Source organism: Mesoplodon densirostris, chromosome 17, assembly GCF_025265405.1.
Source record: "Mesoplodon densirostris isolate mMesDen1 chromosome 17, mMesDen1 primary haplotype, whole genome shotgun sequence".
Classification (NCBI taxonomy): Eukaryota; Metazoa; Chordata; class Mammalia; order Artiodactyla; family Ziphiidae; genus Mesoplodon; species Mesoplodon densirostris.
Window position 1 is genome coordinate 17,885,026 of NC_082677.1, and position 13,609 is coordinate 17,898,634.

Genomic DNA, 13,609 nt, shown 5'->3' on the forward strand with positions numbered 1-13,609 from the left:
CAATACTAAAAATGGTACATGAGTTATGTCCATGGCAACAGTTTGATGAAGTCTAGGTGTGTTTTTAATTTCTAGGTATCTAATTTCTCTTAGGAAAATTACCTATAACCTCAGTCTAATCTTGAGGAAAATCATCAGACAAATTCCAGTAGGGGGGCGTCCTACAAAATACTTGAGCAGTACTCCGAACTGTCAAGGTCATCAAAAACAAGGAAAGTCAGAGACACTGTCACACCCCGGGGAGCCTAAGGGAACACAACAAGTCAATGTAATGTGCGAACCAGGAACAGAAAAAGGACATTAGGTAAAAACTAAGGAAATCTGAATAAACCATGGACTTTAGTTAATAATAATGTATCAATATGTTTATTAATTCTAGCAGATGAACCATAATAATGTCAGATGTTAAGAACAGGAGAAACTGGGAGAGGTTATATAGGACTCTGTACTATTGTCTCAATTTTTCTGTAAATCTAAACCGTTCTAAAAAAATAAAGTCTATTTAAGAAACTATGTTGAGCTAGGAGAAATTTAAAAATAAAGCCTTTCTTGAAGCCAGTAGACCATTAGTATGATATATACCTATAGCCTAAGTATTCAGTGATAGCTAAATATAGACATGGATGGGACATAAAACATTCTTGTATTTTAACACACAAAAACCTGCATTTGTTCCTGGCTGAAGAGACTGTCCACTGTCTTGATTCTGTTTGTTGCAAAAATCCATTTGTTCACAGTGGTGTAGCTTTTTTTTTTTTTTTGCGGTACGCGGGCCTCTCACTGTTGTGGCCTCTCCCGTTGCGGAGCACAGGCTGAGGACACGCAGGCTCAGCGGCCATGGCTCATGGGCCCAGCCGCTCCGCAGCATGTGGGATCTTCCCAGACCGGGGCACAAACCCGTGTCCCCTGCATTGGCAGGCAGACTCTCAACCACTGCGCCACCAGGAAAGCCCACTGGTGTAGCTTTTTATACTCACATTGAAAATTAATCAGTGATTTATTATCCATATTATTATTTCAGTGATTTAAACATTGCAAGGGATTTGCAATGTTAGATATGTGAAACAATGAAAATCTCATAAAAAATTTACATTACTAAAAACCAGAAAAAGAGAATTTGGCTTTTAACTGCGTTTGGCTCATCAGTTAAGATTATTTGAATATATTTTCAACTTGGATTACAAACTATTATAATTTAAGAATGGTACAAAATATAATTTAAGGCTTTTTAAAATCATTAACAAAAACAGACACATGTATGACAGTGTTGTGTTGCTCACATCTCTTTTGTTTGACTGTATGTTTACTTTTTTAACCAAACTTTTTTTTTTTTTTAATACTTTTTCGGTCGCACCACACGCCATGTGGGATGTTAGTTCCCTGACCAGGGATGGAACCCATGCCCTTTGCATTGGAAGTGAGGAATCTTAACCACTGGACTGCCAGGGAAGTCCCTGTATGTTTACTTCTTAATGTAAGTCTAGATATGGACCAGCAAAAACATAGCTGGAAATGGAAGTGAAATCTTAGACTAATCTTGATAAATTACATTAAATCAATAATTTATTTTACATAATGTAAAAACACTAGATATTGTGAGTGGAAAATTTATAATCAAAACTGTGGAGTTTCCCTGTACATAGTACTCATAAATGGAATATAATCAACTACCACTTACATTAATTTGCATTATTTATGCAACCTGGCAGGGAAATACTTTTGGGAGCTAACTGGACTGCACGTGAATGAGTGGAAACAATAGAATCAATTAAACTCGTGCAATAGGATATGAGGCTCCCTTTCAACTTGCTCTTTTAAAAAAACTGAGACCAAATTATTGAAATAATGAGTATAAACACAACATTAGATAGAATTAGCAATATAAATGAATCACACACCACCCAAGACTTCTATAGAAATTTAAAGGAAAAATTGTCCCAGTATTGGCTGAAATGTGTAATCTGTAGTTCCGTAGGAATCATTACAATGTAGTCATTCAAAAATTGAATCATTTATGTGCTGTGTTTCATAAATACTTAAACACAATAGTCCCTGGCCTCAAGGAACTCTGTTAATAGTAATTCATTCATAAGTATGGCTTTACAATACCCAAGATATATTGATAAATGAAAAAAAAGTTGTGAAACATTTGTATGTATAATCTGATTCATGGTCCAGTGGGTAGGACCCAGTGCTTTCACTGCCGGGGCTGGGGTTCAATCCCTGGTCCCACAAGCATGGCACAACCAAAAAAAAACAAAAACCCAAAAACTAGAGCCTTATGTATAGGAAAAATATGATGTAATATATACATCAAAAATACCATATCTTGGGAATAAGATTACAGGGATCTAGCTCTTTCATTGCAGATTTATCTGATAATTTTTTTTTTTTACAATAAACATACTATTTTGGGGAAAAGAATTTTAAACGAGGAAAGAACGTGATTCTGGAGGAAGCCCTGTACACTAGAGAATGGGGGAATTTTACATTCACACTTAGAAATCTAAAAGGCTGCAGTAGAATCACAACACAATTAAGTACAGGATAAAAAGTGTTTCATGGCAATTCATCTTAAAGGATTCAGAAATTTTAGTCTATGCCATGCCTGGCACCACTACAAACCGGGTCCCCAGACCCAGGCAAGTAAGTGCTAGTGAAGTCACATGTGGAGTAGACCAGTTCCAGCAGACACTGCACTTGAAATCAAGGGCAGTGATAAACCAGCAAAGGCTACCAGGCTGCTGAGCAGCTGCTTAATCATGCATGAATGAATGAATGGTCCTTGACACTGGGAATGTTGGAAGAATGTATTCAATCCACTGGGCTATTGAAGCTGGTATGACTTGTGAAATGCTAATCATTTGAAGAAGTTGACTAGAAATAAAGCCAAAAAAAAAAATCTGTAGATTCATGTGTGTGATTCTCACAAATGTATTTCAGGAAAGACAGTCATAGATGTGTTTGAGATATCTGATGGTTCATCACTTGAAAAAAAATGGGTAGATTTATTCTCTATTGCCCAGGAGGAAGAATTGTTAGAAGGTACAGTGAAGCAGATTTTAGTTTAAGATGGAAAAGAACTTTCCTACTTAGTTCACTACTGAAATTGCTGCCTTGCAAAGAAATGAACTTCTGGTCCCTGGAATTGTTTTAACAGTTGTTTTTAAAATGTAGGTTTTGTTCTTATTCAGGTATGGTGAGCAGGAAACTACTGCCGTTGAAAAAGATAGTGTTACAATTCCCAAGAGGAGAGGGCACACCTTGCCACACAGTGACTCACAGGTAAGCATCAGGGTTGGTCAGGAGGCAGAAGGAGCAAGGGGAAGGCATGGGCGTGAGCCCTTACTGTGGTTCCATGTGCAAGGCGGGGTAAGCACACTCAGGATTGGCTAGTTTGAATAGTTTCAGCAGGCTCTGGGATACAGGGGCTGTCCCAAATTGTCTGGTACCTGGCTCTGGGGTGAGTAGGACAGGGAAATATTGATTGACACGGAATGTAAGAGCCAGGTAAGGAAGGTGGGGGGCTCTGGATTGGTTGGTTTGCAAATGAAAGGCAGGCTCCTTGGGGCGAGTGGTTTGCCTTCCTTAGGAATTAGCTAACCGTGGGTGAAGCAGTCCCTCCTCTGACAATAAGGCCCCAGTAAAGCATCAAGAATACAGAAAATAGGGCTTCCCTGGTGGTGCAGTGGTTGAGAGTCCGCCTGCCAATGCAGGGTTCGTGCCCTGGTCCGGAAAGATCCCACGTGCCGCGGAGCGGCTAGGCCCATGAGCCATGGCCGCTGAGCCTGCGTGTCCGGAGCCTGTGCTCCGCAACGGGAGAGGCCAGAGTAGTGAGGAGAGGCCTGTGTACTGCAAAAAAAAAAAAAAAAAACAAGGAATACAGAAAATAAGAAAATATAATCAATACACAGGCTAGATGACTATCCCAGAGATCTCATAAATATGGTTCCCGCTGGGTTAGAGACCAAACTAGATGTTTTCTAAAACTCTGTGATCCAGTTCATTCAGACTATTGCCGAGTCTCCAAATAAGTTAAATTGAAAACAAGGAAATAGGAGATGCAGGATCTCCAGAGATTTATACAAGGATTTGTCACATTAAAATTTGTGCTACAATGGAACAGGATAGAAAGCCCAGAGAGGGCTTCCCTGGTGGCACAGTGGTTAAGAATCCTCCTGCCAATGCAGGAGACACGGGTTCGAGCCCTGATCCAGGAAGATCCCACATGCCACGGAGCAACTAAGCCCACGTGCCAAACTACTGAGCCTGCGCCTTAGGACCCGAGAGCCACAGCTACTGAAGCCCGTGCTCCTAGAGCCTGTGCTCCGCAACAAGAGAAGCCACTGCGATGAGAAGCCTGTGCACCGCAATGAAGAGTAGCCCCTGCTCACTGAAACTAGAGAAAGCCTGCACAGCAACAAAGACCCAACGCAGCCAAAAATAAAATAAATAAAATAAAAAAAAAAGAAAGCCAGAGATAAACCCATGCACATATGGTCACCTTATCTTTGATGGAGGCAAGAGTATACAATGGAGAAAAGACAATAAGTGGTGCTGGGAAAACTGGACAACTACATGTAAAAGAATGAAATTAGAACACTCCCTAACACCATACACAAAAATAAACTCAAAATGGATTAAAGACCTAAATGGAGGGCTTCCCTGGTGGCGCAGTGGTTGAGAGTTCGCCTGCCGATGCAGGGGACACGGGTTCGTGCCCCGATCCCGGAAGATCCCACATGCCGCGGAGCGGCTGGGCCCGCGAGCCATGGCCGCGGAGCCTGTGTGTCCGGAGCCTGTGTTCCGCAACGGGAGAGGCCACAGCAGTGAGAGGCCCGCGTACAGCAAAAAAAAAAAAAAAAAAAAAAAAGACCTAAATGGAAGGCCAGACACTATAAAACTCTTAGAGGAAAACATAGGAAGAACACTCTGACATAAATTCACAGCAAGATCCTTTTTGACCCACCTCCTAGAGAAAGGGAAATAAAAACAAAAATAAACAAATGGGACCTAATGAAACTTAAAAGCTTTTGCACAGCAAAGGAAACCATAAACAAGATGAAAAGAAAACCCTCAGAATGGGAGAAAATATTTGCAAATAAAGCAGCTGACAAAGGACTAATCTTCAAAATGTACAAGCAGCTCATGCAGCTCAGTATCAAAAAAACAGCCCAATCCAAAAATGGGCAGAAGACCTAAATAGACATTTCTCCAAAGAAGATACACAGACTGCCAACAAACACATGAAAGGATGCTCAGCATCACTAATCATTAGAGAAATGCACATCAAAACTACAATGAGGTATCACCTCACCAGTCAGAATGGCCATCATCAAAAAATCTACAAACAATAAATGCTGGAGGGGGTGTGGAGAAAAGGGAACCCTCTTGCACTGTTGGTGGGAATGTAAATTGATACAGCCACTATGGAGAACAGTATGGAGGTTCCTTAAAAAACTAAAAATAGAACTACCTTATGACCCAGCAATCCCACTACTGGGCATATACCCTGAGAAAACCATAATTCAAAAAGAGTCAGGTACCACAGTGTTCATTGCAGCACTATTGATAATAGCCAGGACATGGAAGCAACCTAGGTGTCCATCGACAGATGAATGGATAAAGAAAATGTGGCACATATATACAATGGAATATTACCCAGCCATAAAAAGAAATTGAGTTATTTGTAGTGAGGTGGATGGACCTAGAGTCTGTCATACAGAGTGAAGTAAGTCAGAAAGAGAAAAACAAATACCATATGCTAACATACATATATGGAATCTAAGAAAAAAAGAAAAAAGGTCATGAAGAACCTAAGGGCAAGTCAGGAATAAAGACACAGACCTACTAGAGAATGGACTTGAGGATATGGGGAAGGGTAAGGGTAAGCTGTGACAAAGAGAGAGTGGCATGGACTACCAAATGTAAAATAGATAGCTAGTGGGAAGCAGTTGCCTAGCACAGGGAGATCAGCTCAGTGCTTTGTGACCACCTAGAGGGGTGGGATTAGGGAGGGTGGGAGGAAGACACAAGAGGGAGGGCATACTGTGTTATGTGTATGTATAGCTGATTCACTTTGTTATACAGCAGAAACTAATACAACATTGTAAAGCAACTATACTCCAATGAAGATGTTAAAAAAAAAGTACAGGAAAGAACCAAGGAAAAATAAATAAATAAAATATAAAATGATATATTGCAAAAAAAATTTGTGTTGATTCTGAAAAGGGGAGGTGATACTGTAGTTTATTGAGGAATGTAGTGCTAGTTCAACTTGGTAAATAAGAGGTTTCACACAGTTTTGTGAGGAGACAGAAGTGACTTACCAGTGATGAACAAGAAACTGTGAGATTGTATATTTGGGGATAAATTGTATGATGGTCTCCTAGGTCTTATTTAAGGTCACACAAAGATCTCTGAAGTACCAGTCCAGTGTGTGGTCACAATCAAAAGCATATGTAAAATGCTATTATCAGAAAGCGTTTTGAAAATTAAGCAGAGAATCTTATCAACCATGATAAGAAACAAGACACAAAACTTGTCCTTCCTGACCTATGTTTGGTTCATTTATTGCGTTTCTGGTGAAAAGGTGAGTTGACGAAGCTCAAGGAAGAAGAGCACGAGTGACCCAGAGAAGGCACACGAGACACAACAGTCTTTCAGTCTGGAAGTCAAGGCTGAGGAGGAACGTTATCCCGATCTATAAAATCATGGTGAGTGTGGATGGGTGTGGTGAACTTGGACTTGCTGTCAAATTCCAGAACACTAAAAATTAAGGCAGCAACCCTTGAAACTTAAGGAAAAGAATATTTAGAGGCAAAAAGCTCCATATTATCTTCATGCTGTGTAAGAAACAGGATTGCAACGTGGTATAGGGAGATGTCGTTTTGAAACTGAATTGTTAAACGAGAAGGCATCTTGGAGACCATTTGTCCAAATCCTCACTCCCCCCATGGGGAAAGTGGCCCAAGAGAGATTAGGTGTCTTTGGCAAGGTGATACAGTAAAATCCAGGTAATTCAATATTCATTAAATAAATATAAGCACTTACTCCTTCAGGCACTGTATAAAGTTCATTCTACGCTGTCATGTGATTAGACAAATCCGTTAACAATTTCTAAAGGAAAGGTTTCTAAAGAGTTTTTGATAGAAGCTAGGAATTTAGGAGTATATCTGTTTTAAAGCTGAGAACCTGAAAGATAGTTTAGCAGTCCTACAAAACACATACTAATACAACTGTCCGAGACTGAACAAAGGCCAGGATAGACTATTAGATAGATTCACATTTGATTACCCTTATTCAGTGGCTGGTTCTTGTAAAGGTGCCAAAAATGATGAAATAAATATCTGCCTTTCGGGATTATCTGTGTGACAGCTCTCCATTAGCATAAATAAACAGCAGTTAATGATTCACTGACTGTCATTCCTGGGTCATGTGCAGACATGGAGGTGTGGCCTCAAAGACAATTAATGAGAAAATGTGTTTTTTGGCCTTGTGTTATATTGTTGTAATTAGATTGGACTATGTACACTGAGGCTTAGAAATTTACAATACTTCAAACTAAAGGGGCTTCCCGGTGGTCTAGTGGTTAGGACTCCATGCTTCCACTGCAGGGGGTGAGGGTTTGATCCCTAGTTGGGGAAACAGGACCGCACGTGCCGTGTGCGGTTAATTAAAAAAATAATAATGAATTTTACTACAACGTGTCTTCTGTTGGCATTCCTGAATTTTTTCCTGGACCTTGTTCCTCCCATTAAACTCATTTTTAGAAAAGGCTCAGTATTTGCTGGACTTTACAGATTCAGACTTTATGAAGATTCAAACAATGAAGCCCATCTTTTTAAAACAATGTTTGGGGAATTCCTTGGTGGTCCAGTGGTTAGAATCCGGTGCTTTCACTGCCGGGGCCCAGATTCAATCCCTGGTCGGGGAATGAAGATCCCGCAAGCAGCGTGACATGGCCAAAAAAAAAATTTTTTTTTGAAGGATACTTTAAAGCAAATATAATAATAGAAGTTAAATTACAGGGAAAATGTTTAAACTCATCACAAGAACAATGTTCCCACATTTTAGAAGCATACATATATCTTCCTGTAAGCAATTGTCACACTAGTTATAAAACAGTTCCTGCCTATTTGTTAAGGATTTTGGAAAATAAGATTGTCATACTTACTGGCATAACTTATATGTTATCATAACTCTTCTCAGAAATGGTGGTAGAACCCAAATAAGCTCTTGAAATCTCAACATGATACAGTAAATTTTCTTTTTGATTCTTTTGGGAAGACTGCACTTATTCATTCAACAAATATTTTTCAGTATCTACTATGTGCCAAGCACAAGGCTGGGCTAGATGGAAAGATGAGTAAGGCAGTCTTCACCTTGAAGGAAGCACATGACCATGCTTATGGCTCCATAACATGTATGCTCCACCAGCAGGAACAGAAGGAAATTGACATAGACTTGTTTTATCTAGCATTACAGTGAAAATATGTCACGGTAACAAGTAGACTAGAATCATTCTGTATTTCCTTCAGTCAGATGCTCAATTGGTGGGGTTTCTACTTGAATAACCCAAACCTTCATTCCCAAAAGAACCCAGTAGTCAATTATCTTGTTTTTCAGTTTGTTTGTTTCTATGGTTTCCATTAACCCTTAACGTTGGTCATGGAAATCTTAAAGACACCCCAGAAAATCCCCCGTGTTCCAGATGTAGTCCTCCTTGTCCCCATGGTGTAGCAGCAACTCACTTTCCCTTTGGTAATTAAGGTCAATCACTTTAGTCATTAGAGTAACCCTTTTTCTGCCTGTTGGTTCAATGGCATGAGGAGCCCAAAATGGCCAGGTGGAAGCCTCACCATCCAATCTAATAGAACCACTGTTATTTCCGCTGGTGGAAAGATTTTCTCTTTGGGGACGAAGACCTCCTAGCCAGCAGAGTTCTCATCAGGATGAGAAGCGAAAATCACCTGTGAGTGAGTTATTGGGTATAACAGTAAGAAGAGCCACTCCTACTTTCACCCCTTCATTCTGGACCATGTGTTCTGGTTATGTTCCGGAGACAGCAGGGTTCTTCCCCAAGGGACACCTGCCTCCTCTTTAATCAAGGAGCTTTGGGTCTGTGAATTGACTTACATTTGGAAACTGGATAAGATGCCATGACTGTCCACGGTGGTGACTCAAGTCAGGTGTTTGGCTACCAGACCTGAAGTTTTCCCCTCTAATATAGATCAAGCAATACTCTAATAGACTGTCTACCTATTTTATTCCTAGGAATAGCATGATAAATTAACCACCATCAAAGATCTCTGCAGGCCTAGGCATTCTGATTACCCCTCACAGTAGATGCATCCAATTTGTCTTTGGTGACTAAGTGCTGCCACTACCTCTGCCACTCTGAGATCCATTATCCCCATTAGAATTGGAAAGACCGTATCAGTGGTAGTACCTTTTACCTGGCTTACCAAGGAAAGCAACCACAGAGCTCTCCTTTGAGAGAGCTTGCAGGGGCTCCACTCATGAATGCAATTCTCAGTGCTTTAGTGAAGGAGATGTGCTCTGGGCCTTGTCATAGAGCATAGCTTGGGGGTCAGGAATGAGCAATGATGTGATGAGAACAGTAAAGAAATATTTTTTACCATCTTCTGGGCTCTGTTCACAATTGAATAATTTTTTCCTAATAATATGGGCTTTTTAGATTTTGCAGACATTTTAGAACATGGCAGAAGATTACAGAAAGATATTAGGGTATTTCATGAATCAAAGCCTCAGGAGGGCCAGAAACCAGGAACGTTTCTGGATTCCTCAGCTGCATTCATGTGTGTCTCTTTTTAAAAATTTGCCATCATTATGACAAAATTCCCATCCTCAGTCTTGGATCTCTCCATTCACATTCTAGAAGAAGCAGCTGAGAGAATTTCCTGGCGGTCCAGTGGTTGGGACTCTGCGCTTCCACTGCAGGGGGCACGGGTTCGCTCCCTGGTGGGGGAACTAGGATCCCACAAGCTGCATGGCGCGGCCAAAAAAAAAAGTTAAAAAAGAAGCTGATTTCTCTTTCTCCTATTTTATCAATTTTCCTGGAGCCTCTACTGACCAAAGCCAAATTCAGTTTCAATTCAGTTTCAGATTCAAAGGCATGCTTTTAACTGGCCAGTTAGCAAGTATTTTAAAGAGCGAATACCTTTCACATCAGTTTCCACAAATGCATCCAACATCACGCTTTAAACTGGGAACAGTGCTTGGGGAATTACACAGTGGTATGTATAAACCTGAACAGGCTGTACTCACAAGGAAAAATATGTGATTTATCTAAGCATAGTAAATACTTCAGAGTTTAGATTTCAGAGTAGGAATGTCTCATGTAAACAGTAGCAGTGACTTTCCTATAGCAAAATTTCTAAGCATGAGAATACATCAAATTTTTGTAAAGAACATTTGCTCAGTAATATCTTTGCCCTTTTATTTATAGGGTAGAAGAGGGAAGAAATTTGAAAAACATAGTATACTACCTTCTCTTTTCTCATATCCTTTTCCTTACCATAAAATAAAATTACCGTGCACTGAATTTCAAGACCAATGCCATATCACTAAAAGCTGTCAAGTTTTGCAAATTTACACCATGACAATTCAGTGCTCCTTGACTGGCAAACTTCTCTCTGGGTGTGGGTATCCCCTGAAGCCTCCCAGATCCCTGTGTCATACTGCTTCTGAACCACACAGTAGCCAGGCCTTTAAAGGAGAAACGTAAAACTCATACAGTCAGATGAAACAGATTTGTGCTCTGTTAACTCTGTCTTCACTTTTGCCTATAGAACGTAGGGTCCTTGAGGTGCCTGACATATATTGTTTTTAAACCAGCTCCATCATTTCAAAAGCAAATGATAGGAATATTTGCCGAGAAGAACATACCTGAAACATTACATTCTGATCTATGGGCAGTGAAGATTCCATTTTCCTGTTCTTTTCCACCTGGGTTTTGGTTCTTATCCCTGCTGTACCCTCTGATTAATACTTATTTTCTCAGGGTTGTGGTTTCGTGGTTTTTGGCTGCCACTTCCTGCCAAAGCTACGTAGTATCTATATATCTAAGAGGGTCCCATCAACTTATGCCCTTCCTTTTCCTTTTCCCATCTACTATGTTGATTGCACTTGAACTCAATGAACTTTCAGTCCCTGGATTCCTTTATTTTAATCAATGGAGCTTTCTAACTAAATTGGCACACTAACTCCTAAGCAAGCCAGACCTGCAAGCCAGACCTGCATGTTTGATTAACCATACTGCTAGTCGTAGTTAGCCTGGAAGAACTGTTCCAACTTCCAGACCTTTGGGAAAATCAAAGTGAGTTAGAAGCACCAGTTTGTAGAAACATGAGCCAATCTGGACAAGCCCAACTATTTTGGGAAGTAGATAGCCTCAGGTATACAGTTATGGATTAGGATTAATCATAATCCTATTTATGACATAACTTTCCTCAGTGGTCCTTAGGTGGCCTCTTCCAGTAGATATGATATATTGGTATAGATATAAATATAGATGTAAATATAGATAAGCACCCATGAACTCACCATCTAAAGCAAAAATTAAGACCTTGACAAATTATGTCACTTAGAACAACAGAAATTTATCCTTTTCTAGTTCTGGATGGTAGAAATACAAAAATATGACCAATCTCTGTCTCTGTCTTCACATGGCCTTCTCCTCTGTGTGTTTCTCTGTCTCTTCTCTTATAAAGACATCAGTCATTTTGGATTTAAGGTCCACCCTACTCACGTATGATGTCATCTTAGGGAATTACATCTGCAAAGTCCAAATAAGGTTTCAGCAGTCAGAACTTCAACATACTTTTTGGGGGTTGCAGTTCAACCTATAACAGTATATAAGTGTCCAAATTTAGAAGAAAATGCCAAACCATTTCCCAAAGTAGTTAAAAAATGTACACTCCCACCAGCATTGAAAAAACTTGGTATTATCAGACTATTTAAATTTTTACCAACGTGATGCGTGTAAAATGGTATGTCATTGCAGTCTGGGTTTATACTTCCAAACTAATAATTATGGTAAACATTTCTCCATATATTCATTGCCCTTATATTTCTTCTTTTTTTTTTTTTCCTGTTGGGCTACTTATGCGTTTTTTTTTCTTTTACTGATCTGTAGGAGTTCTTTGCATATTCATACCAATCCTTTGCCAGTTTTATGTATTTTGAATATCTTATATATATAACTTTTCACTTTCTCTAAGGTAACTTTGATGAACAAAAGTTCTTAATTTTATATAGTAATATTTATCAGTCTTTTATGGTCAATATTTTTTGTGTCTTCTTTATAATATCTTTCCCTATACTGACGTCTTAACTGTGTCTATCTCTAATTTTCTACAATGAATTTTAAATATATTTTGGGGGGATGTCTGTTCAATCTACCAATAATCAAGAGAAGGTTGTTGAAATCTCCCATTACAGTGGTGAATTTACCCATTTCTGTCTGTCCTTCCATCATTTTTGTTTCATGAATTTGGCATCCCTTTGTTTATTACATACATAGATGCTATGCATCTTTTTGCTGTCGGCTTTAGATCCATTTTATCTAATACTACTGTAGATAAACCAACTTTATTTTGATTAGTATTTTCCTGATGTATCATTTTGCATTCATTTATGTACAGCCTTTGCATTTTCCCTATGCTTTAGGTTTGTCTCGTGTTAGCAGCACATACTTGGATTTTTTTTTAATAAATTTATGTTTTATTTTATTTATTTTTGGCTGCGTTGCGTCTTCATTGCTGCGTGTGGGCTTTCTCTAGTTGCGGCTAGTGGGGGCTGTTCTTCATTGTGGTGCGTGGGCTTCTGATTGCGGTGGCTTCTCTTGTTGCGGAGCACAGGCTCTAGGCTCAGTAGTTGTGGCACATGGGCTCAGTAGTTGTGGTGCACGGGCTTAGTTGCTCCGTGGCATGTGGGATCTTCCTGGACCAGGGCTCAAACCTGTGTCCCCTGCATTAGCAGGCGGATCCTTAACCACTGCACCACCAGGGAAGTCCCCATGCTTGGATTTTTATAAAAATCGAAATTGTCAATCTTTTTCTTAAACTGATTAATTTAGTTCATGTATATTTGCTGTAATTATTTATATATTTGGGCTTCCCTGGTGGCGCAGTGGTTGAGAGTCCGTCTGCCGATGCAGGGGACACGGGTTCGTGCCCTGGTCCGGGAAGATCCCACGTGCTGCGGAGCGGCTGGGCCCGTGAGCCATGGCCGCTGAGCCTGCGCGTCCGGAGCCTGTGCTCCGCAGCGGGAGAGGCCACAACAGTGAGAGGCCCGTGTACCGCAAAAAAAAAAAAAAATCCCATTATGGGTTGAATTGTGTCCCCCCAAATTCCTATGTTGAAATTCTAACCCCCAGTTCCCTAGAATATGACTTTATCTGGAGATAGGATCTTTACAGCGGTAATCAAGTTGAAACGAGTTCACTAGGGTGGGCCAATATGACTGGTGTCCTTAAAAAAGAGGAAATTTGGAGACAGACGTGCATACAGAGAGTGAAGACAGCCATCTACAAGCCAAAGAGAAAGGCCTGGAAAAGATCCCTCCCTCACAGTCCTCTCGGGAG

The 13,609-nt window shown here is 40.1% G+C and overlaps 1 long non-coding RNA gene across 1 annotated transcript; it reads left to right on the top strand.

Moving 5' to 3' along the window:
• Positions 1–1,359: 1,359 nt before the first annotated feature.
• On the top strand, positions 1,360–9,966 carry LOC132477700 (uncharacterized). The gene is made up of 4 exons (XR_009530310.1): positions 1,360–1,474; positions 3,195–3,285; positions 6,593–6,716; positions 9,902–9,966. It is a non-coding gene; the product is annotated as an uncharacterized LOC132477700 (long non-coding RNA).
• Positions 9,967–13,609: the final 3,643 nt, after the last annotated feature.